This window comes from Mauremys reevesii, linkage group 12, assembly GCF_016161935.1.
Source record: "Mauremys reevesii isolate NIE-2019 linkage group 12, ASM1616193v1, whole genome shotgun sequence".
NCBI classification, from domain to species: domain Eukaryota; kingdom Metazoa; phylum Chordata; order Testudines; family Geoemydidae; genus Mauremys; species Mauremys reevesii.
In genome coordinates this window covers 186241-211466 of record NC_052634.1, presented here as the reverse complement: position 1 = coordinate 211466, position 25226 = coordinate 186241, and the positions used below count along the sequence as shown (strand labels likewise).

Sequence of the window (25226 nt, the reverse complement as noted above, 5' to 3'; positions counted from 1 at the left end):
TCCTCTCGCTTAACATTGTTTCAATTTTACGTCCCTGGTGAATTACAGAACATGCTGTATTTAAAGTTGTGCAATGCTTCGCTATAACAGCGTTTGGCTGCCTGCTTTGTCCACAGTCGGCAGCCCCCCATCAGCTCTCCTATGCCCCCCCAGCACTTCACGCCCACCAGCAGATCCCGCGGATCAGTGCCTTCCCCTACCGCCTCCTGCCTGTGGCAATCAGCTGGCTTGTGGCGTCCGGGGACGGGGAGTGAAGACTCATTGTGCAGGCTCCCCCTCCCTCCCCTGCTTCCAAACACCGCAAGCCAGCTGATGGCTGCGGGCAGGAGCGAGGACCCGGTGTATGAAGTAAAGGGGAAGGAGGGGGAAGAAGAGGCAGGTTAAGGGTGGGGGTTTGGGGGAAGAGGCGGCAGAGGGTTGAGGCCCCCGACCCTGGTGCTTGCAGGGAGGGGAAGCTGCTGCTGCTCCTGTGCAACGTGCTTCTGCTAGCCTACAGCACCTTCAGCCTCCTTGCCCATCTCATTGTCGCCAGTGCCAGTGGGCTGTGCCCGTGTGGGGTAAGGCGGGGGCACCCCCCAACTACAGTACTGTACTGTATGGCAAAAAATAATTCCCTGCAGCGTAACCCCCATTTACATTCATGCTTATGGGGAAATTGGACTCGCTTAACATCGTTTCACTTGGTCACATTTTTCAAGAACATAACGAGAACGTTAAGTGAGTTACTGTACCTAGTTCTTATTTGAACCCCATTATCGTCTTGGCTTTCACAGCATTCTCTGGCCAGGAGTTCCAAAGGCTGAGTGTGCGTTGCGTGCTTTTTAATTGCATCTATAAAGGTGTAATGGGAGATGGGAGAAGAAGAACCTACACAACACTGCAGATTCCGATGATAAGTTCTGTTTTTCCCTCTTGTGTTGTGCTTAGTACCACGGAGAAAGAAGTGAAGGGTAAGAGCCCACCCCTGTTGTGACATGGAAGGCGCCCAAGAGCCGTGAGACAGTGAGTGTTGTTGATTCCAGGCTATGCAGATGCCATGAAGCTGGGAGTGGAGCAGATGTCACCATCAGTGAGATAAGTGTCTAGTTTGGTGAGGACTCTGGTAATGACCCACCTGCCTCCAGGCCAGGACTTGTCGTTAGCTGGGGCTGAGTTTGTACGAAAAGGTTCCTGAATAGCTGTAGTTATGAGGGAGACAAGGTCCCCATTTTCAGGGACTGGTCATTTCTCTGTCCACAAGCAGTGTGTTCTCTGCAGCAGAAGGTTGGATCCAGGGGGATGACTCCAGCTGGTGAGTTTCTTGACTTCCTCCCATGTTTTTCTCTCTCTCTCTCTCTCCTCTAATGTGTTGGCCAACACATTGTCTGTCTGTCTGTCTCTCTCTGTCCTTGCCTCTCCTTGTCCTGTCTCCTTTCGTAGGATATGGGCAGCTGTGGTAGCTTTGCGTCCCCACAGGCTAGGTCTTGGGAGCGATTTACAAGTAGGAGGGGACCAAAATCACACAGGGTGGTAGGCACTAGAGTGCAGCGGTGACTGTGGGTGTTGACTGAGTCTCTGCTCTAGTGGGGCTGATGTGGATGGCATGGGACGGGGAGGTAGGGATGAGGGCAAGATTTCATGCACCATTTGAATTTTGTGTAGTGATGGCTTTTTCTTGGGTTACTTACTGCGTTTGCAGAGGAATCATCCAGGAGCAGCAGCCGGAGGAGAAATTGGCAGAAGTGGACCTGAGCAGCCTGGAAATCCTCTTAAGTGGAGATCAACAGTCCTCCGCTTTCTGCCTCCCACATAACTGCCTGTGAGTAAGAGGTCAGGGCTTGGAATTCCTCATCTGTACTCACTGCAATTTTCTTCACACTCAGTTTGCTTCCTCATTGTCTATGGGGCTCTGTGTGATTAAGGCTTGAAGGGACCAGAGTCTCTAGATCTCTCCTGGCGTCTGCAGTCTGGGACTGTGGTGGGCCTGCTGTGCACCCCTGACTCTCGCCCCCCTTTGCCTGTGCTTGCTGGAAGCAACAAGCTACGAGAAGCAATAAGTTACAAGCCAAAAATATGCTTTTTCCCACAGGTGTGGTGTGTGTGTGACCAGAGTGTGCTGTGCAGAGTGACTGTTTTAAGGTGTCATTCCAAGGGTTGCTTTCTACTTGTAGTCCTAAAGGTGTGATGAGATGAGGGTTCAGGGCAGAGCCTCACTGTGTGGGAGAGGCGAAAAGTAGAGCCTCCCCAACATTGCCCACTGAGATGGTAACTTACTTGTTTTTTCCCCTCGTGCTGGGTTTAGTACCAAGGGAAAAGAAGTCACGTGTCAGTGTCTACTGCCTTCATGCCATGGAAAGTGAGCGAGAGCGATAGGACCCCAAGAACTACTGATGCCAAGGAAAAGCCATCCTACTGGGAGTGGAACAGCTGCCACTCTCAATGAGATAAGTGTCTGTTTTGGTGATTGCTCTGCTCACGGCCCTGCCTGCTCCTGGTAGGGACGCCACATTAGCTGGGGCTGGGTTTGTAAGAAAATGTTCTTGACTAGCTGTAGTTAGGAAGGGCACAAGGTCCCCATTTTCAGAGGCTGCTCACTTCTCTGGCCAGGAGCGGCGAGTTCTCTGCAGCAGAAGGTTGGATCCAGGAGGATGACTGCAGGTGGTGAGTTGCTTGCCTTCCACCCGTGTTTTTCTCTCTCTCTGTCTGTCCTCTAGTATGTTGGCCAACACACACCCTCTCTCTGTCTGTCTGTCTCTTTCTCTCCCTTTCTCTCTCTGTCCTTACCTTTCCTTGCGCCATTTCCCTTCATAGGACACGGGCAGGGTGCTAGGTGTGCATCCTCACAGGCTAGGTTTTGGGAGCCATGGAGAAGGAAGAGCAGAGAAAAATCATGAGGGGCAGTGGGTGCTGAAGTGGAGGGGTGACTCTGATTTTGAGTCGGGCTCAGGTAGATGAGAAGGGAGAGGAAGGCAGGGATGAGGGCAAGATTTCATGCATGAATAGAACTTTTTGTACTGATGGCTCATGCGTGGGTTTTGCAGGTGCACTTTCAGAGGAAGTGTCCAGGAGCCCCAGCCCGAGGAGAAGCTGGCAGAAGTGGACCTGATCAGCCTGAACATCCTTCTAAGCAGACATGAGCAGTCCTCAGCTTTCTGCCTCTCACATAACACTTCATGACTTGTAGCAGCACGGCTGAAGCTTAAGATAAATGCATGGTAGAGGCTGAGTACAGGCGGCTGCTTCACTTTAGGTGGGTTTGATTTCTTATAAAAGTTTTCCTTCTTGTTCTGGGTGTGGGAGGAGAATTTCCCTATTTTGGGAGTAGTTGTGGGGTTACATCTAGGGGAAGAGACAATAGTCTCTTCTGCATAGTGACTCTCTTGGGTGCAGGTGCAACAGGCTGCTCAACATACAAACATTAGAAGGGCAGTACTTGGTCAGATCAAGGATCCATCTAGCCCAGTGTCCTGTCTTCTGACTGTGGCTAATGCCAGGTGCTTCAGAGGGAAGGAATGGAACAGGGAATCGAGACGTGATCCATCCTGTGTCGCCTATTCCCAATTTCTGGCAAACGGAGGATAATGGCACCATCCCTGCCCATGCTGACCAATAGCCATTGATAGACTGATCCTCCATGAATTTACCTAGTTCTTTTTTGAAACCTGTTATAGCCTTGGCTTTCACAGGGTTCTCTGGCCAGGAATTCCAGAAATTGAATGTGCGTTGCATGCTTTTTAATTGTATCTATAAAGGTGTAATGGGAGAAGAAGAACATATACAATATTGCAGATTCTGATGATAACTTTTGTTTTTCCCATCTGTGTTGTGCTTAGTATCACAGACAATGAAGTCAAGGGTAAGAGCCCACCCGTTGTGAGATGGAAAGTGCACAAGAGCCATGTGACAGTGAGTATTGTTGATGCCAGGCTATGCAGATGCTGTTGAGCTGGGAGCGGAGAAGCTGTCACCATCAGTGAGGTAAGTGTCTGGTTTGGGGAGGACTCTGGTAACAGCCCACCTGCCCCCAGGCTGAGACTTGTCGTTAGCTGGGGCTCGGTTTGTAGGAAAAGATTCCTCAGTAGCTGTGGTTAGGAGGGAGACAAGGTCCCCATTTTCAGGGGCTGCTCATTTCTCTGTCCATAAATGGTGTGTCCTCTCTAGCAGTGAGGGCCGGCTCCAGGCACCAGCTTATGAAGCAGGTGCTTAGGGTGGCAACTCCTGAGTGGGGGGGCACTTTCAGGTATTCAGCGGGAATTCGGCGGAGGGTCCGTCACTCGGAGCGAAGGACCTCCCACTGAATTGCTGCAGATCACAATTGTGGCTTTTTTTTTGGGCTGCTTGTGGCGGCAAAACCCCTGGAGCTGGCCCTGCTAGCAGGAGGTTGAATCCAGGGGGATGACTCCAGCTGGTGAGTTTCTTGCCTTCCTCCTGTGTTTTTTCTCTTCCTCTTCTAATGTGTTGGCCAACACACTCTCCCTGTGTCTCTCTCTGTCCTTGCCTCTCCTTGTGCTTTTTCCCTTCATAGGACACGGGCAGTGATGCTAGCTGTGCATCCCCACAGGCTAGTTCTCCGGAGCCATGAAGAAGTAGGAGGGGATGAAAATCATGCTGGACAGTGGGTGCGAGAGTGGAGCGGTGACTGTCAGTGTTTACTCGGTCTGTATTCATTGAGTGGATTTCACGCAGCAATAGAGCTGTATGTAGTGATGTCTCATGCTTGGCTTTTGCAGCTGCGCTTCTAGAGGAATCATGGAGGAGCAGCAGCCGAAGGAGAAGGTGGCAGACGTGGACCTGAGCAGCTTGGGCCTACTTAAAAAGGCAATGTCCTTAAAGTAGTGTCAGCGCACTTGAAGGGGCAATGTGCCCCCCACCACACACAGGGTGTCTCTCTTTCTCTCTCTGCCATGCTGTCTCCCCTCCCTCCCTCCATTCGTGTTGCCTTGTAGAGTGTAAGGTTACATTAACAACAATGTATTAACCCTTGAGGGCTCAGCTGAGTGCTAGTTCATCATTTACCAGTAAGGCATTCCCTGGGAAATATCCCACCCTCTGACTGCACCACCTCAACCAAGCTTCACAATCATCATTACTGGTTACAGTATTAAATTGTTTAAAAGTTTAAGTTTTAAACAATTTCTTATCTTTACTTGCTCTAGTATTGTTCACAGGCTGTGTGCTTCCTCGTTGGGTACAGGACTCTGTGGTATTAAGGCTGGGGAGTGGCCAGAGTCTGCTGTTCAGAGTGATTGTCGGGTGCTGTTGCAAGGGCTGCATTTTGGCTGAAATGCTAAAGGTGTCATGGGAAGAGTGTTGAGGGTGGAGCGCCGCCATGTGGGAGAGGTGAAAAGAAGAGCTAACACGATGTTGCCTGCTTAGATGGTAAGTTATTTTTTCCCCTTGTGCTGGCTTTACTACCAAGGAAAAGAAATCATGCGTCAGTCTACTCCCTTCATACATTGGAAAGTGAGCAAAAGTGATCGGACCGCAAGAGCTGTTGATGCTACGGAAAAGCCGTCCAACTGGGAGTGGGAACAGCTGCTACTCTCAATGAGTGAGAGCTGCTACTCTGTTTTGGTGATTGCTCTGCTCATGGCCCCCTTGCTCCGTTAGCTGGGGCTGGGTTTGTAAGAAAAGGTTCCTGACTAGTGGTTATGAGGGAGACAAGGTCCCCATTTTCAGGGGCTGCTCAGTTCTCTGGCCAGGAGCAGTGTGTCCTCTGCAGCAGAAGGTTAGATCCAGGAGAATGGCTGGCTGCAGGTGGAGAGTTGCTTGCCTTCCTCCTGTGTTTTTTCTCTCTCTCTCTGTTCTCTAGTATGTTGGCCAACACACACCCTCTCTCTATTCTTGCCTTTCCTTATGCTGTCTCCCTTCTTAGGACATGGGCAGGTGTGCTAGGTGTGCATCCCCACAGGTTAGGTCTTGGAAGCCCTGGAGTAGTAGGAGGGGATGAAAACCATGTTGGGCAGTAGGTGTTAAAGTGGAGTGGTGACTGTTGGTGTTAACTCGGTCTCTGTTCGTCGAGTGGGGCTGATGTAGATGGGATGGAAGAGGGAGGCAGGGATGAGGCCAAGATTTCAAGCACCAATAGAGCTGTGTGTAGTTATGGCTCATGCTTGGCTTTTGCAGCTGCGCTTTCAGAGGAATTGTCCAGGAGCCCCAGCCCAAGGAGAAACTGGCAGAAGTGGATGTGAGCAGCCTGGACATCCTTCTAAGGAGACATGAACAGTCCTCAGCTTTCTGCCTTCTGAACAACTGACTGTGAGTAAGTGGTCAGTGCTGTCCATTCCTTATCTGTACTTGCTGTAGTTTTCTTCACAGGCCATGTGCTTCCTCGTTGGGTACCGGGCACAGTGGTATTAAGGCTGGGGAAGGGACAGGAGTCTCCTGAGCAAAGTGACCATTTTGGATGCAGGTCCTGTCTAGTTGCAGGTGTAAAGTAATAACGGGAGATGGTTTGAGGGCGGAGCTATGGGATACAGGAGATGTGAAATGAAGAGACTACGCGACATTGCAGAGCGAGATGCTATTTTTTTTTTTTCTTTTTCTCCCCTCTGCTGGGTTTAGTACCAAGGAAAAAGAAGTCACACGTCAGAGTCTACTGCCCTTATGCGATGGCAAATGAGTGAGAGCAGCGAGCCTGTGAGCATTGTTCAGGCCAGGCAAGAGCCGTACATCTGGGAGCGGAGGAGATGCTACTGTCACTGAGATAAGTGTCTGTTTTGCTGAGGGTTCTGCTCACGACCTATCTGACTCCAGGTAGAGACACCCTTTTAGCTGGGGCTTGGTTTGTAAGAAAAGGTTCCTGACTAGCTGTGCATACGAGGGAGACAAGGTCCCCGTTTTCAGGGGCTGCTCATTTTTTCCATCCACAAGCAGTGTGTCCTCAGCAAGAGAAGGTTGGATCCAGGGGGATGCCTTGAGATGGCGAGTTCCTTCCCCTCCTCCTGCATTTCTCTCCCTCCCTCTCTCTCTTTCTCTTTTCTGTACTATGTTGGCCAACACACACACTCTTTCTCTCTGTCTGTGTCCTTGCCTCTCCCTGTGCTTTCTCCCTTTATAGGACATGGGTAGGTGTGGATCCCCACAGGCTAGGTCTCTGGAGCCAGGAAGAAGTAGGAGGGGATGAAAATCATGTGGGGTCGTGGGTGCGAGAGTGGAGGCAGGTATTGTAAAATATCTAGCACGGTAACATGTTCGACAGCAATGGCTCTTCCATAGGTGGTTTGCTGTTCTTGCAGAGGCCCGCTCAAGGCCAATGGAGCCGCCCCAGACAGAGGAGAAGCATCTGGAGGAACCAGACCTGCACAGTCCTAGATGTTTCACTTGGCAGTGGAGCTAAGGAGTGCTGTCGTGATATTCGAGGAGCAGGTGTGTGTTTGTGTGAAATATCTCTCTATTCAGTATCTGCTGTGATAAACCCAGGCCAGTTGGGAACAGCAGAGTAGTAGAAGGGAGATAAACCTGCCACTGGATAAGTAGTTTTCTGTTCCCTGAGTGACCAGAGCAGGGGCTGCTCCAGGCTAATGAGAACACCTGACTCCAATTAACCTGCTAAGAGTCAGGTGAGGCTGTTAAGCATGTGACTCTAATTAAGCAGTCGGTGTTTGGAATCCCTCATCTGTTACTCGCTTCAGTTTTGTTCAGAGGCTGTGAATTTCCTCATTGAACACGGTGCTCTGTGGGATTCAGATGAGGGAGAGGTACAAGTCTCCTGTGCAGAGTTAGTATTTTAGATGTAGGTGCAGTGGTCTACTTTTTAGTTGTTGTGCTAAAGCTGGAGGAGGGTTGAGGATGGAGCCCTGGGGCGCAGTAGATGCGAGAAGAAGAAACTATGCATGTTGCTGACTGAGATGGTAACTGATTTGTTTTCCTTGGGTACTAAACCCAGCACAAGGGGGGGAAAAGAAGTGGAGGGTCAGAGTCTGCTCCCCTCGTGCATTGGAAAGCAAGTAAGAGCGGAGAGACAGCGAACATTACTGATGCCAGGCAAGAGCCGTCCAGCTTGGAGCCGAGCAGCCATCACCGTCAGTGAGAGAAGTGTCTTGTTAGGTGAGGGCTCTGCTCACTTCCCACTTGGCTTCAGGTACGGATGCCCAGTTAGCTACGGCTCGGTGTGTAACAAAATGTTCCTGACGAGCTGTGGATATGTGGGAGACAATGTCCCCATTTTCAGCATCAGCTCATTTCTCTGTTCACAAGCGGTGTGTCCTCTGCAGAAAAGCTTGGATCCAGGAGGATGATTCCAGGTGAGCAGTTGCTTGCCTTCCTCCCGTGTTAATCTCTCTCTCTTTTCTCTGTGTGTTGGCCAACACACTCTCTCTAAATCTGTCCTTGCCTCATTTTGCGCTGACTTGCTTCATGGCACATGGGCAGGTGTGCTGGGTGTGCTCCCCACAGGCTTGGGTCTCGGGAGTAATGAAGAAGTAAGAGGGGACAAAAATTGTGGGGTAGAAGGGATGAGAGTGAATTGGAGACTGTCGGTTTTGAGTCGGTCTGTGTTCATCAGGTGGGGCTGATGTAAATGGAATGGGAGAGAGGTGAGGGCAAGATTTCACACACCTTCACAACTGTGTAATGCTGGATCATGCATGGCTTTTGCAGCCGCGCTGGTACAGGAATTGTCCAGGAACCCTACCCGGAGGAGAGACTCTCAGAAGTGAACCTGATCAGCCTGAACATCCTTCTAAGCAGACATGAACAGTCCTCAGCTTTCTGCCTCCTGCATAAATGGCTGTGAGTAAGCGGTGAGTGCTTGGAATTCCTCATCTGTACTCGCTGTACTTTTATTCACAGGCCGTGTGCTTCCTCGTTTGTTACGAGACTCTGGGATTAAGGCCGGGGAAGGGACAAGAATCTCTGAACAAAGTGACTATTTTGGGACAAAGTGTACTTAGATTTCCAGAAAGCCTTTGATAAGGTCCTTCACCAAAGGGTCATATGTAAATAAAGTTATCATTGAAAAATAGTGAAGATCCTTTCATGGATTGAGAACTGCTTAAAAGACAGGGAACAAAGAAGGAATTAATGGTACATTTTCAGAATGGAGAGGGGTAACTAGTTGTGTTCCCAAGGGTCAATGCTAGGACGGATCCTATTCAATTTATTCATAAATAATCTGGAGAAAGGTGAGGTGGCAAAGATTGCAGATGATACTAAACTGCTCAAGATAGTTAAATCCAATGAACACTGTGAAGAACTTCAAAAAGTTCCTATAAACTAAGTGATTGGGCAACAAAATGGCAAATGAAATTTCATGTGGATAAATGTAAAGTAATGCACATTGGAAAAAATAACCCCAACTATACATACAATATGATGGGGGCTAATTTAGCTACAACTTATCAGGAAAGAGATCTTAGGGTCATCGTGGATAGTTTTCCGAAGATGTCCACGCAGTGTGCAGCGGCAGTCAAAAAAGCAGACAGGATGTTTGGGATCATTAAAAAAGTGATAGAGAATAAGGCAGAGAATATCTTATTGCCCTTATATAAATCCATGGGCCACCCACATCTCGAATACTTTGTACAGATGTGGTCTCATCTCAAAAAAGATATACTGGCGTACTAAAATGATTAGGGGTTCAGAATGGATCCCATATGAGGAGAGATTAAAGAGGCTAGGACTTTTCAGCTTGGAAAAGAGGAGATTAAGGGGGCATATGATAGAGGTAGATAAAAATCACAAGAGGTGTGGAAAAAGTCAATAAGGAAAAATATATTTACTTCCTAAAGTATAAGAACTAGGGGCCACCAAATGAAATTAATGGGCAGCAGGTTTAAAATAAATAAAAGGAAGTTCTTCTTCACGCAGTGCACAGTCAACCAGTGGAACTCCTTGCCTGAGGAGGTTGTGAAGGCCAGGACTATAACAGGGTTTAAAAGAGAACTAGATAAATTCGTAGAGGTTAGGTCTATTAATGGCTATTAGCCAAGATGGGGAAGGAATGATGTCCCTAGCCTCTGTTTGTCAGAGGGTGGAGATGGATGGCAGGAGAGAGATCACTTGATCATTATCCGTTGGGTTAATTCCCTCTGGGGCACCTGGCAATGGCCAGGATACTGGGCTGGATGGATCGTTGGTCTGAGCCAGTTTGGCCATTCTTATGTTTTTATGGGTGCCTTTTACAATGGGTGCCTTCCAGTTGCAATTGTAAAGTAGTAAAGGGAGATGGGTTGAGGGCGGAGGGCTGGGATACGGGAGACGTGAAATGAAGAGACTATGTGACATTGCAGTTGGAGATGCTAATTTTTTTTGTTTCCCTTCCTCTGCTGAGATTAGTACCAAGGAAAAAGAAGTCACGGTCAGAGTCTACTGTCCTCATGCGATGGAAAGTGAGCAAGAGCGACGAGACCACGAGCATTGTCGAAATCAAGCATTAGCCGTGCATCTGGGAGCGGAGCAGCCACTGCTGTCAGTGAGATAAGTGTCTGTTCTGGTGAGAGCTCTGCTCACGGCCCACCTGGCTCCAGGTAGGGACGCCCTGTTAGTTGGGCCTGGGTTTGTAACAAAATGTTCGTGACTAGCTGTGGTTATGAGGGAGACTGGGTCCCCATTTTCAGGGTCTGCTCATTTCTCTGCTACAAGCGATGAGTCCTCTGCAGAAAAGGTAGGTTCCAGGTGGCGAGTTGCTTGCCTTCCTCCCGTGTTTCTTTCTCTCTTCTCTAGTGTTGGCCAACACACTCTGTCAGTCTGTCCTTGCCTCTTTTTCTGATGTCTCCCTTCATGACACACAGGCAGGTGAGCTAGCTGTGTGTCCCCAGAGGCCAGGTCTCGGTAAGCCTGGCAAAGTAGGAGGTGATGAAAATAATGCAGGGCAGTGGGTGTGAGAGTGGAGCGGTGATTGTCGCTGTTAACTCGGTCTCTGTTCATCAAGTGGGGCCGATGCAGACGGAATGGAAGAGGGAGGCAGGAATGAGGGCAAGATTTCAAGCATCAACAGAGCTTTGTGTAGTGATGGCTCATGCTTGGTATTTGCAGCTGCTCTTGCACAGGAATAGTGCGGGAGCCCTAGCTGGAGGAGGAAGAGGTAGAAGTGGACCTGAGCAGCTTGGACATCCTTTTAAGCAGACACGAACAGTCCTCAGCTTTCTGTCTCTTGCATAACTGGCTGTGAGTAAGCGGTCTGTACTTTGAATTCCTTCTCTGTACTTGCTGTCGTAAGGCCATGTGCTTCCTTGTTGGGTATGTGACTATTTTAAGTGTAGGTGCAACAGGCTCATTTTTCGCTGTAGTGCTAAAGGTGTGATGGAAAGAGTTGAGGGTGGAGCTCCACCATGTGGGAGAGGGGAAAAAAAGAGCCGACGAGACATTGCCTACTGAGATGGTAACTTAATTGTTTTTTCCCCCTTGTGCTGGGTTTAGTTCCAAGTGAAAAGTCAGTCTACTGCCCTCATGCGATGGAAAGCGAGCGAGAGCGACGAGACCTCGAGCATTGATCATGCCAGGCAAGAGCCGTCCATCTGGGAGCAGAACAGCTGCCACTGTCACTGAGATAAGTGTCTGTTTTGCTGAGGGTTCTGCTCACGGCCCACCTGGCTCCAGGTAGGGACACCCCATCAGCTGGGCTGAGTTTATAAGAAAATGTTCCTCACTAGCTTTGGTTATGAGGGAGACAAGGTCCTCATTTCTGTGTCCAGTAGCTGTGTTCCCTCCTCAGCAGAAGGTTGGATCCAGGTGGTGACACCAGGTGGTGAGTTGCTTGCCTTGCTCCCATGATTCTCTCTCTCTCTCTCTCTCTCTCTCTCTCTCTCTCTTTTCTCTAGTGTTGGCCAACACTCTCTCTCTCTGTCCTTGCCTCTCCTTCTGCTGTCTCCCTTCATAGCACACAGGCAGGGGTGCTAGGTGTGCATCCCCACAGGCTAGGTCTCCTGGATCCATGAAGAAGTAGGAAGGGACGAGAATCATGCTGGGTAGTGGATAGTGGAGTGGAGTGGTGACTATCGGTGTTAACTGCATCTCTGTTCATCAAGTAGGGCGGATGTAGATGGAATGGGAGAGGGAGGCAGGGATGAGGGCATTCATAGAGCTCTGTGTAGTGATAGTTCTTGGTTGGCTTTATTAGTTTACAGAGGAATCGTCCAAGAGCCTTGGCCGGAGGAGAGGGTGGCAGAAGTGAAGCTGAGCTGCCTGAACATCCTTCTAAGGAGACAAGAACAGTCCTCAGCTTTCTGAATTCTGCATAACTGTCTGTGAGTAAGAGGTCAGTGCTTTCAATTCCTCACCTCTACTCACTGTAGTTTTCTTTAAAGGCAGGGCCGGCACAGGCGGGGCCATGGGAGCAGCAAAACGCGGGAAAAAATGGCTCAGCTGGAGCGGCAAAGCTGGTGGTGGGGGGGGGGGGACATGGCTCAGCTGGAGCGGCAAAGAGAGGGGAGTGGGGGGAGAAACAACGATGCGGCCGGCAAAGCAGGGGAAAAACAAAACAAAAACCCCTACAGGGCGACCGGCGCCAGGGGACTCTGTGCTGCAGAGTGCGCGCCCGGTCTAATGGAGGAGGTAGCGGTGGGGGAGAGAAGGGGGGCGCCCAGCGCTTCAGCGGGGCGCTCACCTCACGGCCCCGCCTGCCGGGAGAGCTCGACTCCACTCCAGTCAGCGGGGAGGGAAGGACGCGGGCTGCCCTGCTGAGCTTGCTGCAGGGCGCTCCCCCCTCCACGCCGCCGCCCCTACAGGACGGCTGGAACAGCAGACAACAAGGACAACAACAAAAAGCAGCTGTGCCGTTCTAGGTTTGGGCGGAAGCCGCCCCGTAGAGTGTGCTCAGCTGGTGCCTGGAGCTGGCTCTGTTTACAGGCCCTGTGCTTCCTCATTGAGTACCGGGCACTGTGGTATTAAGGCTGGGGAAGGGACAAGAGTCTCCTGAGCAAAGTAACTTCTAGTTGCAGGTGTAAAGTAGTAATGGAGGATGGGTTGAAGGCGGAGCTGTGGGATACGGGAGATATGAAATGAAGAGACTAAGTGACATTGCTGACGGAGACGTTAACTTGTTTGTTTTTCCCCTTCTGCTGGGTTCAGTACCAAGGAAAAAGAAGTCACACGTCAGAGTCTACTGCCGTCATGCGATAGGAAGTGATCAAGAGCGATTCGACCTGGAGAATTATTGATGGCATGAAAAAGGCGTCCATCTGGGAGCGGAATAGCTGCCACTGTCACTGAGAAGTTTCTGTTTTGCTGAGGGTTCTGCTCACGGCCCATCTGGCTCCTGGTAGCGACGCCCCATCAGCTGGGGCTGGCTTTGTTTAAAAAAAAATGTTCCTGAACAGCAGAGGTTATGAGGGAGACAAGGTCCCCATTTTCAGGGGGTGATTATGTCCAGTAGTTTTGTGTCTCCTGCAGCAGAAGGTTAGATCTGGGAGGATGACACCAGGTGGCAAGTTGCTTGCCTTCCTCCTATGTTTTTTTCTCTCTCTCTTCTAATATGTTGGCCAACACACACCGTCTCTCTGACGCTCTCTGTCTGTCTGTGTCTCTCTGTCCTTATCTTTCCTTGTGCCATCTCCCTTCATAGGACACAGGCAGGGGTGCTCAGTGTGCATCCCCCCAGGCTAGATCTTGGGAGCCATGGAGCAGTAGGAGCAGAGAAAAATCATGAGGGGCAGTGAGCGCTAAAGTAGAGCGGTGACTGTCTGCGTTTACTCAGTCTCTGTTCATCGAGTGGGGCCGATGTAGATGGGATGGAAGAGGGAGGCAGGATGAGGGCAAGATTTCAAGCACCAATAGAGCTGTGTGTAGTTATGGCTCATACTTGGCTTTTGCAGCTGCTCTTGCAGAGGAATTGTCCAGGAGCTCTCGCCGGAGCAGAAACTGGCAGAGGTGCATCTGAGCAGCCTGGACATCCTTCTAAGGAGACATGAACAGTCCTCAGCTTTCTGCATTCTGAATAACTGGCTGTGAGTAAGCGGTCAGTGCTTTCAATTTCTTATCTGTACTTGCTGTAGTTTTCTTCTCAGGCCATGTCCTTCCTCATTGATGTCATGGAGATTGGAGGAGACAAGGCCCTGCACCCCCGGCTTCCTGCCATTCACAAAGACTCTCAGCCAGCCAGTAAAACAGAAGGCTTATTTAGACGACTGGACACAGTCCAAGACAGGTCTTGCAGGTACAGACAACAGGACCCCCTCAGTTACGTCCATTTTGGGGGGGGGTCAAGGAAGCCAGAGTCCCGTCTGGGATCCCCGCCATTTCCCAGCCATCAATTGGAGACTCTCCAGCCCCTCCTCTCTGGCCTTTCTCCCTTTCCCGGGCCAGGAGGTCACTGGATCTCTCTGTTCTGACACCTTCAGTTGGCCCCTTTGCAGAGGAGAGGCCCAGGCCGTTAGTTGCCAGGAAAGAGTGCCGGCCATTCTCTATGCAGACAGTATCACCGGGTCCCTCTAAGGCTCTGCAAAAATCATACACCCTGATCCCCCACACCTAGATATTTAAGAAAGGCATAGGGGAAACTGAGGCACACACGCAGTATTCAGAGAAAACATTCAGAACATTCCCACTTGGTCACAGTTGGGTATGAGGCTCTTTGGGATTAAGGCTGGGGAAGGGACAAGAGTCTACTGAGCAAAGTGACTATTTTGGGTGCAGTTACAATGGGTCCCTTCTAGTTGCAGGTGTAAAGTAGTTCAGGGTGGAGTCATGGAACACAGGAGCTGTGAAATGAAGAGACTACACAACATTGCAGACAGAGATGCTATTTTACTTTGTTCTCCCCTGTGCTGGGTTTAGTGCCAAGGAAAAAGAAGTCACATGTCAGAGTCTACTGCCCTCATGCGATGAAAAGCGAGCGAGAGCGATGAGACTGCAAGTCTTGTTGATGCCACGAAAAAGCCGTCCAACTGGGATCAGAACAGCCGCTACTGTCAGTGAGATAAGTGACTGGTTTGGTGAGGGCTCTGCTCACAGCCCACTTGCATCTAGGTAGGGAAACCCCGTTAGCTGGGGCTGGGTTTGTATGAAAAGGTTCCTGACTAGCTGCGGTTATAAGGAAGACAAGGTCCCCATTTTCAGGGACTGCTCAGTTCTCTGGCCAGGATCGGTGTGTCTTCTGCAGTAGACGGTTAGATTCAGGAGGATGACTCCATGTGATGAGTTGCTTGCCTTCCTCCCATGTTCCCCTCACTCTCTTCTCTACTGTGTTGGCCAACACTTTGTCTCTGTCTCTCTCTCTGTCCTTTCCTCTCCTTGTGGTGTCTCCCTTCATAGGACACGGGCAGGTGTGCTAGGATGCATCCCCACAGGCTAGGTCTCGGGAGCCATAAAGAAGTAGGAAGGGATGAAAATCATGCAGGGTAGTGGATGCGAGAGTGGAGGCAGGTACTGGAAGGCCTTGTGCACCTATAGTGTTTTTGGCAGTGATGGCTCTTCCATAGGTGGTTTGCTGTTCTTGCGGAGGGCTGCTCCAGGGCAGCGGAGCATCTGCAGGAAGCAGACCTGCACAATCTAGCTGTTTCACTTTGCAGTGGAGCTGAGGAGCTCTCTTGTAATGTTGGAGGAGCCAGGTGCGTGTTTTTGTGAAATGATATTTCTCTATCCAGTATCTGCAGAGTGAGGTGCCTCGTGGAGAGCAGAGAGATGCTTCTCGTATCCATGGGATGGGTCCTGGGGAAGGTCCAGCTCTGCCTGTGGCTGGCAGTGGTCTGGGATTGTCCCTTTCCTGGAGGGCTGTAGCTCCTTAGGAGTGGTGAGTATTTTAGGCCCTGGGTAAACTGAAGAAGAATAAAGAAGGAGGGAGCAGCAGCCAGTGACGTGTGTCCATTGTTCTTCCATGCACAAGTGGTGACCTAGCTTACAAGTGTTCTCTCTTTCTCTTTTCAGTCATACTGAGATTGGTCAGATGAGAGATCGGCCAACCTGTGGCAGAGACCAAAGAAGGAGCAGCCACCCGGAGCCCATCCCTAGGGATGGAAGCCGGACAGTGATCTGCAGAGTAAGAGCAAATGGAAACTTGCTGAAGTTCAGTATTGAGGGAGGGCTGCAAATACTCTTGTCCGTGGAGAGAATTTGTGAGTATGGGGAAGGCCCCTGAGGAAAGGCCTCAGCATCTCACCGGGGCACGATAAGCTCGGGGGAATCCTTTGTGCCCTCTCAAGGAATTGTCAGGTGCTATGGAGTCTTCCCAAAGTGCGATAACTCTCTGTGGAGAGCCAGGAAGGTGACTACAGGTGCTGAGTTTGCCTCCTTCCTGTATGCGTATCTCTGCTCTCATATGTTGGCCAACAAGTGCGCACTCTTTTTCTGTCTCTCTCCTTGCATAGAACATGGGCAATGGTGGATGCTCACAGTCTAGGGCTGGAGAGCCTGCATCCCACTGGGGCATTGGCAGGAGGAAGAGAAGCGTGATGGGTACTAGATCCTCCATTGGTAGTGGTGGGGGTGACTGTGGGAGTTGACTCTGACTCTGTTCATCAAGTGGGGCTGATGTACGGTGGGTGGGAGAGGGAGAGGGAGGGCGGCGTCTCACACACCAATAGAACTTGGGGCAGTGACAGCCCCTGTGATGGGTTGGATCACAGACACCCCCCTGGGAGCTGCCAACTGATGTGTCAAGTCTACCTCTGCCCCTGCTTTCCCTGCTAGCTCAGGACTCCAGCACCCTCTTGCTGAGCCAGATACTCCCATCTGCTCCAACATAGACCCAGGGTCTGAATTACTTGCCCCAAAGCTGCAGGTTTACCTGAAAACAGCTCACAGAAGTGTGCTTGTCTTTAGCACTCAGATGCCCAACTCCCAATGGTGTACAAACACAAATAAATCCGTTTTACCCTGCATAAAGCTTATAGGGAGTAAACTCATAAATTGCTCATCCTCTATAACACTGATAGAGAGAGATGCACAGCTGTTTGCCCCCCTCCAGGTTAACTACCCTGAGTTAATCTGGAGGGGGGGCAAAAGCTGTGCATCTCTCTCTATCACTGTCATAGAGGATGAGCAATTTATAAGTAAAAAGTGATTTTATCAATACGGAAAGTAGGATTTAAGTGGTTCCAAATAGTAACAGACAGAACAAAGTGAGTCACCAAGCAAATTAAAAAGCGCAAATCTATGTCTAATCAAACTGAACACAGATAATCTCACCCTCAGAGATGCTTCAGTAAGTTTTTTTCCTCAGACTGGACCCCATCCAGGCTTGGGCACAATTCTTTCCCTGGTACAGCTCTTGTTCCAGCTCAGGTGGTAGCTAGGGGATTCTTTATAGCTCCATGGAGTCATGAAGGTGTAATGGGAGACGGGAGAACAACCACCTACACAACACTGCAGATTCTGATGATAACTTCTATTTTTCCCTCTTGAAGCAGCAAAGAATCCTGTGGCACCTTATAGACTAACAGACGTTTTGCAGCATGAGCTTTCGTGGGTGAATACCCACTTCTTCGGATGCAAGCAGTGGAAATTTCCAGGGGCAGGTGTGTATATATAAGCAAGCAAGAAGCAAGCTAGAGATAACGAGGTTAGATCAATCAGGGAGGATGAGGCCCTGTTCCAGCAGCTGAGGTGTGAAAACCAAGGGAGGAGAAACTGGTTCTGTAATTGGCAAGCCATTCACAGTCTTTGTTTAGTCCTAAACTGATGGTGTTAAATTTGCAGATGAACTGGAGCTCAGCAGTTTCTCTTTGAAGTCTGGTCCTAAAGTTTTTTTGCTGTAGGATCAGCAAACCAGATCAGCCACACCATCACCGGTTCATTCACCTGCACGTCCACCAATGTAATATATGCCAGCAATGCCCCTCTGCTATGTACATCGGCCAAACTGGACAGTCTCTAAGGAAAAGGATAAATGGACACAAATCAGACATTAGGAATGGCAATATACAAAAACCTGTAGGAGAACACTTCAACCTCCCTGGCCACACAATAGCAGATTTTAAGGTGGCCATCCTACAGCAAAAAAACTTTAGGACCAGACTTCAAAGAGAAACTGCTGAGCTCCAGTTCATCTGCAAATTTAACACCATCAGCTTAGGACTAAACAGACTGTGAATGGCTTGCCAATTACAGAACCAGTTTCTCCTCCCTTGGTTTTCACACCTCAGCTGCTGGAACAGGGCCTCATCCTCCCTGATGGATCTAACCTCGTTATCTCTAGCTTGCTTCTTGCTTGCTTATATATACACACCTGCCCCTGGAAATTTCCACTTCTTGCATCCGAAGAAGTGGGTATTCACCCACGAAAGCTCATGCTGCAAAACGTCTGCTAGTCTATAAGGTGCCATAGGATTCTTTGCTGCTTCTACAGAACCAGACTAACACGGCTACCCCTCTGATACTTTTCCCTCTTCTGTTGTGCTTAGTACCACGGAGAAAGAAGTGAAGGGTAAGAGCCCACCCCCGTTGTGAGATGGAAAGCACCAAGAGCCGTGAGACCACAAGCGTTGTCGATGACGTCGACCTGGGAGTGGAGCAGCCGTCACCATCAGTGAGATAAGTGTCTGGTTTGGGGAGGACTCAGGTAACGGCCCACCTGCTTCCAGGCTGAGACTTGTCATTAGCTGGGGCTCGGTTTGTAGGAAAAGATTCCTGACCTGCTGTGGTTACGAGGGAGACAAGGTCCCCATTTTTAGGGGCTGGTCTTTTCTCTGTCCACAAACAGTGTCCTACGCAGCAGAAGGTTGGATGGAGGAGGACTCCAGCTGTTGAGTTTCTTGACTTCCTCCCACATTTCTTTCTCTCTCCTCTGTGTTGGCCAACACTGTCTGTCAGTCTGTCTGTGTCTCTCTCTCTCTCTCTCTGTCCTTGCCTCTCCTTGTGCTGTCTCCCATTGTAGGACACGGGCAGGTGTGTTAGGTGTGCATCCCCACAGGCTAGGTCTTGTGAGCTATGAACAAGTAGGGGACCGAAATGATGCAGGGCAGTGGGCGCTAGAGTGGAGCGGGTGACTGTGGGTGTTGATTGAGTCTCTGCTCTGGTGGGGATGGGATGGGAGAGGGAGGCAGGGATGAGAGCAAGATTTCACACATCAATTGTCTTTTGTGTAGCGATGGCTCTTGCTTGGCTTATTTGCTGCACTTGCAGAGAAATCATCGGGGAGCAGCAGCAGGAGGAGAAACTAGCAGACGCGGACCTGGGCAGCCTGGACATCCTTCTAAGCACAGATTAACAGTCCTCAGCTTTCTGCCTTCCACATAACTGGCTGTGAGTAAGCGGTTGGTGCTTCGAATTCCTCATGTGTTCTCGTTACATGGCTCTGTGGGGTTAAGAGGAGGGAAAGGCACAAGTCTCCTATGCAGAGTGGCTGTTTTGAGTGTACGTGCAACAGGCTGCTTTCTAGTTGTGGTCCTGAAGGTGTAACAGAAGAAGGGTTATGGGTGGAGGTCTGGGGTGCGGTAAATGGGAGAAGAACTTATGTGATGTTGCCAACTGAGATGCTAACTCATTTGTTTCTCCTCCACCCCCTTGTGCTGGGTTCAGGACCAAGAGAAAAAAAGTGGAGGGTCAGCGTCGGCTCACCTCGTGTTACGGAAAGCGAGTGAGAGCGACGAGATCGCAAGCATTTTGGATGCCAGGCAAGAGCCGTCCAGCTGGGAGCAGAGCAGCCGCCACTGTCAATGAGATAAGTATCTGTTTTGGTGATTGCTCTGCTCACTGCCCACCTGAATCCAGATACAAACGCCCCATTAGCTGGGACTGGGTTTGTAACAAAATATTCGTGACTAGGTGTGGTTCTGAAGGAGACAAGGTCCCCATTTTCAGGGGCTGCTCATTTCTCTGCTTACAAGCGATGTGTCCTCTGCAGAAAAGGTAGGTTCCAGGTGGCGAGTAACTTGTCTTCCTCCTGTGTTTTTCTCTCTCTCTCTCTTCTCTAGTGTTGGCCAACACACTCTGTCAGTCTGTCCTTGCCTCTTTTTCTGCTGTTTCACTTCATTGCACACAGGCAGGTGAGCTAGCTGTGTGTCCCCAGAGGCCAGGTCTTGGGGAAGTATGGCAAAGTAGGAGAGCAAGAAAATGCAGGGGAGTGAGTGTGAGTGGAGCAGTGACTGTTGCTGTTAACTCGGTCTCTGTTCATCAAGTGGGGCCAATGCAGACGGAATGGAAGAGGGAGGCAGGATTGAGGGCAAGATTTCAAGCACCGTTAGAGCTCTGTGTAGTGATGGCTCATGATTGGTTTTTGCAGCTGTTGTGGCAGAGGAATTGTCCAGGAGCCCTAGCTGGAGAAGGAAGAGACAGAAGTGGACCAGAGCAGCTTGGACATCCTTTTAAGCAGACACGAACAGTCCTCAGCTTTGTCTCTTGCATAATTGGCTGTCAGTAAGCGGTATGTACTTTGAATTCCTTCGCTGTACTTGCTGTCATAAGGCCATGTGCTTCCTTGTTGGGTTCGTGACTATTTTAAGTGCAGGTGCAACGGTCTCATTTTTCATTGTAGTGCTAAAGGTGTGATGGAAAGAGTTGAGGGCGGAGCTCCACCATGTGGGAGAGGGGAAAAGAAGAGCCGATGAGACATTGCCTACTGAGATGGTAACTTACTTGTTTTTCCCCCCTTATGCTGGGTTTAGTACCAAGTGAAAAGAAGTCAGTTTACGGCCCTCATGCGTTGGAAAGCGAGCGAGAGCAACGAGACCTCGAGCATTGTTCATGCCAGGCAAGAGCCGTCCATCTGGGAGCGGAACAGCTGCCACTGTCACTGAGATAAGTGTCTGTTTTTTGCTGAGGGTTCTGCTCACGGCCCACCTGGCTCCAGGTAGGGACACCCCATCAGCTGGGGCTGGATTTATAAGAAAATGTTCCTCACTAGCTTTGGTTATGAGGGAGACAAGGTCCTCATTTCTGTGTCCAGTAGCTGTGTTCCCTCCTCAGCAGAAGATTGGATCCAGGAGGATGACACCAGGTGGTGAGTTGCTTGCCTTGCTCCCATGATTCTCTCTCTCGCTCCCTTCTCTAGTGTTGGCCAACACTTTCTTTCTCTCTCTCCTTCTGCTGTCTCCCTTCATAGCACACAGGCAGGGGTGCTAGGTGTGCATCCCCACAGGCTAGGTCTCCTGGATCCATGAAGTAAGAGGGGACGAGAATCATGCTGGAGTGGTGACTATCGGTGTTAACTGCATCTCTGTTCATCAAGTAGGGCGGATGTAGATGGAATGGGAGAGGGAGGCAGGGATGAGGGCATTCATAGAGCTCTGTGTAGTGGTTGTTCTTGGTTGGCTTTGTTAGTTTACAGAGGAATCGTCCAAGAGCCTTAGCCGGAAGAGAGGGTGGCAGAAGTGAAGCTGAGCTGCCTGAACATCCTTCTAAGGAGACATGAACAGTCCTCAGATTTCTGAATTCTGCACAACTGTCTGTGAGTAAGAGGTCAGTGCTTTCAATTCCTCACCTCTACTCACTGTAGTTTTCTTTAGAGGCAGGGCCGGCTCAGGCGGGGCCACCGGAGCGGCAAAAGGGGAAAAAATGGCGCAGCTGGAGTGACAAAGCTGGTGGAGGGGACATGGCGTGGCTGGAGCGGCAAAGAGGGGGCGGGGGAGAAACGAGACGGCCCGCAAAGCAGGGGAAAAACAAAACAAAAACCCCTACAGGGTGACCGGCGCCAGGGGACTCTGGTATTAAGGCTGGGGAAGGGACAAGAGTCTCCTAAGCAAAGTAACTTCTAGTTGCAGGTGTAAAGTAGTAATGGAGGATGGGTTGAAGGCACAGCTGTGGGATACGGGAGATAGGAAATTAAGAGACTACATGACATGGCTGACGGAGATGGTAACTTGTTCGTTTTTTCCCCTTCTGCTGGCTTTAGTACCAAGGAAAAAGTCACACGTCAGAGTCTACTGCCCTCATGCGATGGAAAGTGAGTGAGAGCAGCGAACCTGTGAGCATTGTTCATACCAGGCAAGAGCCGTCCATCTGGGAGTTGAGCAGAGGCCACTGTCACTGAGATAAGTGTCTGCTTTGGTGATTGCTCTGCTCACGGCTCAGCTCCTGGTAGGGACGCCCCATTAGCAAGGTCTGGGTTTGTAAGAAAAGGTTCCTAACTAGTGGTTATGAAGGAGACAAGGTCCCCATTTTCAGGGGCTGGTCATTTCTCTGGCCAGGAGGGGTGTGTCCTCTGCAGCAGAAGGTTGGATCCAGGGGGATGACTCCAGCTCGTGAATTTCTTGACTCCCTCCTATGTGTTTTTTTTCTCTCTCTCTCTCTCTCTCTCTCTCTCTCTCTCTGTTGGCCAACACACACTCTGTCTCTCACTCTGTCCTTGCTGCTGCTTGTGCTGTCTCCCGTCATAGGACACGGATAGAAGTGCTAGGTGTGCATCCCCACAGGCTAGATCTCGGAGCTATGAACAAACAGGAGAAGATGAAAATCATGCGGGGCAGTGGGCGCTAGAGTGGAGCGGTGTCTGTGGATGTTGACTCAGTCTCTGATCATCGAGTCGAGCAGATGTAGATGGGATGGGAGAGGGAGGCAGGGATGAGGGCAAGATTAAATGCACCAGTAGTGCTGTGTGTAGTGATGGTACTTAAATGACTTTATTAGTTTGCAGAGGAATCATCCAGGAGCCCTCGCCGGATAAGAATATGCAGAAGTGGACGTGAGCAGCCTGGACATCCTTCTAAGGAGACCTCAACAGTCCGCAGGTTTCTGCCTTGTGCCTAACTGGCTGTGAGTAAGCGGTGAGTGCTTGGAATTCCTCATCTGTACTCACTGTAATTTTCTTCATAGGCCATTTCCTTCCTTGTTTGGTATGGGGCACTGTGGGATCAAGGCTGGGGAAGAGACCAGAGTCATACTTGCCAACTTTCACTGGGTAAATAAGAACCCTGAATTCACAATATTCCAAAAATCAAGCTAATCCTATTTCCAATAAGGCCAAAACAAGCCAATTCCTAAGAACCCCAACACTCAATGACTAGATCTCTCCTGGCGTGCAGTCTGGGACTGTGGTGGGTCCGCTGTGCACCCCTGACTCTCTCCCCGCTTTGCCCCTGCTTGCCGGAAGCAGCAAGCCACAACGAGCAATAAGCTACAGGCCAAAAACAAGCCTGATTTCTATGTTTTATTTTCCCCCTTGAGATTTGGTGTGTGTGACCAGAGTCTGCTGTGCAAAGTGACTATTTCGGGTGTCATTGCAAGGGGTGCTTTCTATTGTAGTCCTACTGGTGTAATGGGAATAGGGTTGAGGGCGGAGCCCCACTGTGTGCGGGAGGGGAAAATAAGAGCCTACCCAAAGTTGCTGACTGAAAGGGTAACTGATTTGTTTTTCCCCCTTGTGCTGGGTTTAGTAGCAAGAGAAAAATCACAGGCCAGAGTCTACTGCCCTCGTGCAATGGAAAGAGAGCAAGAGCGATGAGTCTGCAAGCGTTGTTGATGCAACGTAGAAGGCGTCCATCTGGGAGTGGAACCGTCACCACTCTCAATGAGATAAGTGTCGTCTTTGGTGATTGCTCTGCTCAAGGCCCATCTTGCTCCCGGTAGGGATGCCCCGTAAGCTGGGGCTGGGTTTGTAAGAAAAGGTTCCTGACTAGTTGTGGTTACAAGGGAGACGATGTCGCCGTTTTCAGGGGCTGCTCATGTCTCTGGCTAGGACCAGTGTGTCCTCCGCAGCATATTAGATCCAGGGGGATGACTCCAGCTGGTGTTTCTTGACTCCCTCCCATGTTTTTTTCTCTCTCTCCTCTAATGTGTTGGCCAACACACACTGTCTGCCTTTCTCTCTCTCTCTCTCTCTCTCTCTCTCTGTCCTTGCCTCCTCTTGTGCTGACTCCCTTCGTAGGACACGAAGATGTTACGTGTGCATCCCCACAGGCGAGGTCTTGTGAGCTATGAACAAGTAGGGGACCGAAAAGATGCAGGGCAGTGGGCGTTAGAGTGAAGCGGTGACTGTGGGTGTTGACTGAGTCTCTGCTCTAGTGGGGCTGATGTGGGAGGCAGGGATGAGGGCAAGATTTCACGCACCAATTGAATTTTTTGTAGTGAGGGCTCTTGCTTGGCTTATTTGCTGCACTTGTAGAGGAATTGTCCAGGAGCAGCAGCTGGAGGAGAAATTGGCAGACGTGGGCCTGAGGAGCCTGGACGTTCTTCTAAGGAGACATGCACGAGGCAGAAAGCTGAGGACTGTTCATAACTGGCTGTGGGTAAGTGGTCAGTGCTTGGAATTCCTCATCTGTACTTGCTGTGATTTTCTTCACACTTTGTTTGCTTCCTTGTTGGGTGTGGGGCTCTTTGGAATTAAGGCTGGGGAAGGGACCAGAGTCACAATTGCTAACTTTCACTGGGGAAATAAGCACCCCCGACTTTGACAATAAGCCAAAAATCAAGATAAACCCATTTGAAAACACGGCCAAAACATGCCAATCCCGAAGAAGCCCAACACTCAATGACTAGATCTCCCCTGGGGTGCAGTCTGGGACTGTGGTGGGCCCGCTGTGCACCTCAACTAGCCCTCCCCTTTGCTCCTCCGTGTCCGTGCTTGCTGGAAGCAAAAAGCTACAAAAGCAATAAGTTACAAGCCAAAAAGAAGCACAATTTCTATGTGTTTTCCCCACAGGTTTGGTGTGTCTGACCAGAGTCATCTGTGCAGAGTGACTATTTCAGGTGTCGCTGCAAGGAGTGCTTTCTACTTGTAGTCCTAAAGGCGTGATGGGAGGAGGGTTCAGGGCAGAGCCCCACCACGTGGGAGAGGCAAGAAGAAGCGGCTCCCCAACATTGCCAATTGAGATGGTGACTGACTTGTTTTTCCGCTGGATTTAGTACCAAGGGAAAAGAAGTGACAAGTCAGAGTCTACTGCCCTCATGCGATGGAAAGCGAGCGAGAGTGATGGGACTGTGAGAATTACTGATGCCTTGACTGGTCCATTCCCAGTTGGACTGCTTTTTCATCACTGTCAATGAGATAAGTGTCTGTTTTGGTGATTGCTCTGCTCACGGCCCACCTTGCTCCTGAAAGGGATGCCCCGTTTGCTGAGGCTGTTTGTAAGAAAAGGTTCCTGACTAGCTGTGGTTTTGAGAGAGAGAGAAGATGCCCATTTTTAGGGGCTGCTCAGTTTTCTGGCCAGGAGCAGTGTGTCCTACGCAGCAGAAGGTTGCATCTAGGAGAATGAGTCCAGGTGGTGAATTGCTTGCCTTCCTCTCGTGTGTCTCTCTCTTTAGTGTGTTGGCCAACACTCTTTCTCAATCTGTCCTTGCCTTTCCTTGTGCTGTCTCCCTTCTTAGGATATCGGCAGGCGAGCTAGGTGTGCATCCCCACAGGTTGTGTCTTGGGAGCCATAAAGAAGTAGGAGGGGACGAAAATCATGCAGGGCAGTCGGTGCGAGACTGGAGCGGTGACTGTTGGTGTTGCGGGG

At 50.2% G+C, this 25226-nt stretch overlaps 2 long non-coding RNA genes across 2 annotated transcripts; both read left to right on the top strand.

The window, feature by feature from the left end:
* The first annotated feature begins 7045 nt into the window (after positions 1–7045).
* Positions 7046–8680, top strand: LOC120375557. The gene is made up of 3 exons (XR_005586628.1): positions 7046–7347; positions 7868–8028; positions 8581–8680. It is a non-coding gene; the product is annotated as an uncharacterized LOC120375557 (long non-coding RNA).
* A 10206-nt stretch (positions 8681–18886) lies between these two features.
* Positions 18887–21246, top strand: LOC120375555. The gene is made up of 3 exons (XR_005586626.1): positions 18887–19098; positions 19375–20218; positions 20460–21246. It is a non-coding gene; the product is annotated as an uncharacterized LOC120375555 (long non-coding RNA).
* The last annotated feature ends 3980 nt before the right edge of the window (positions 21247–25226 follow it).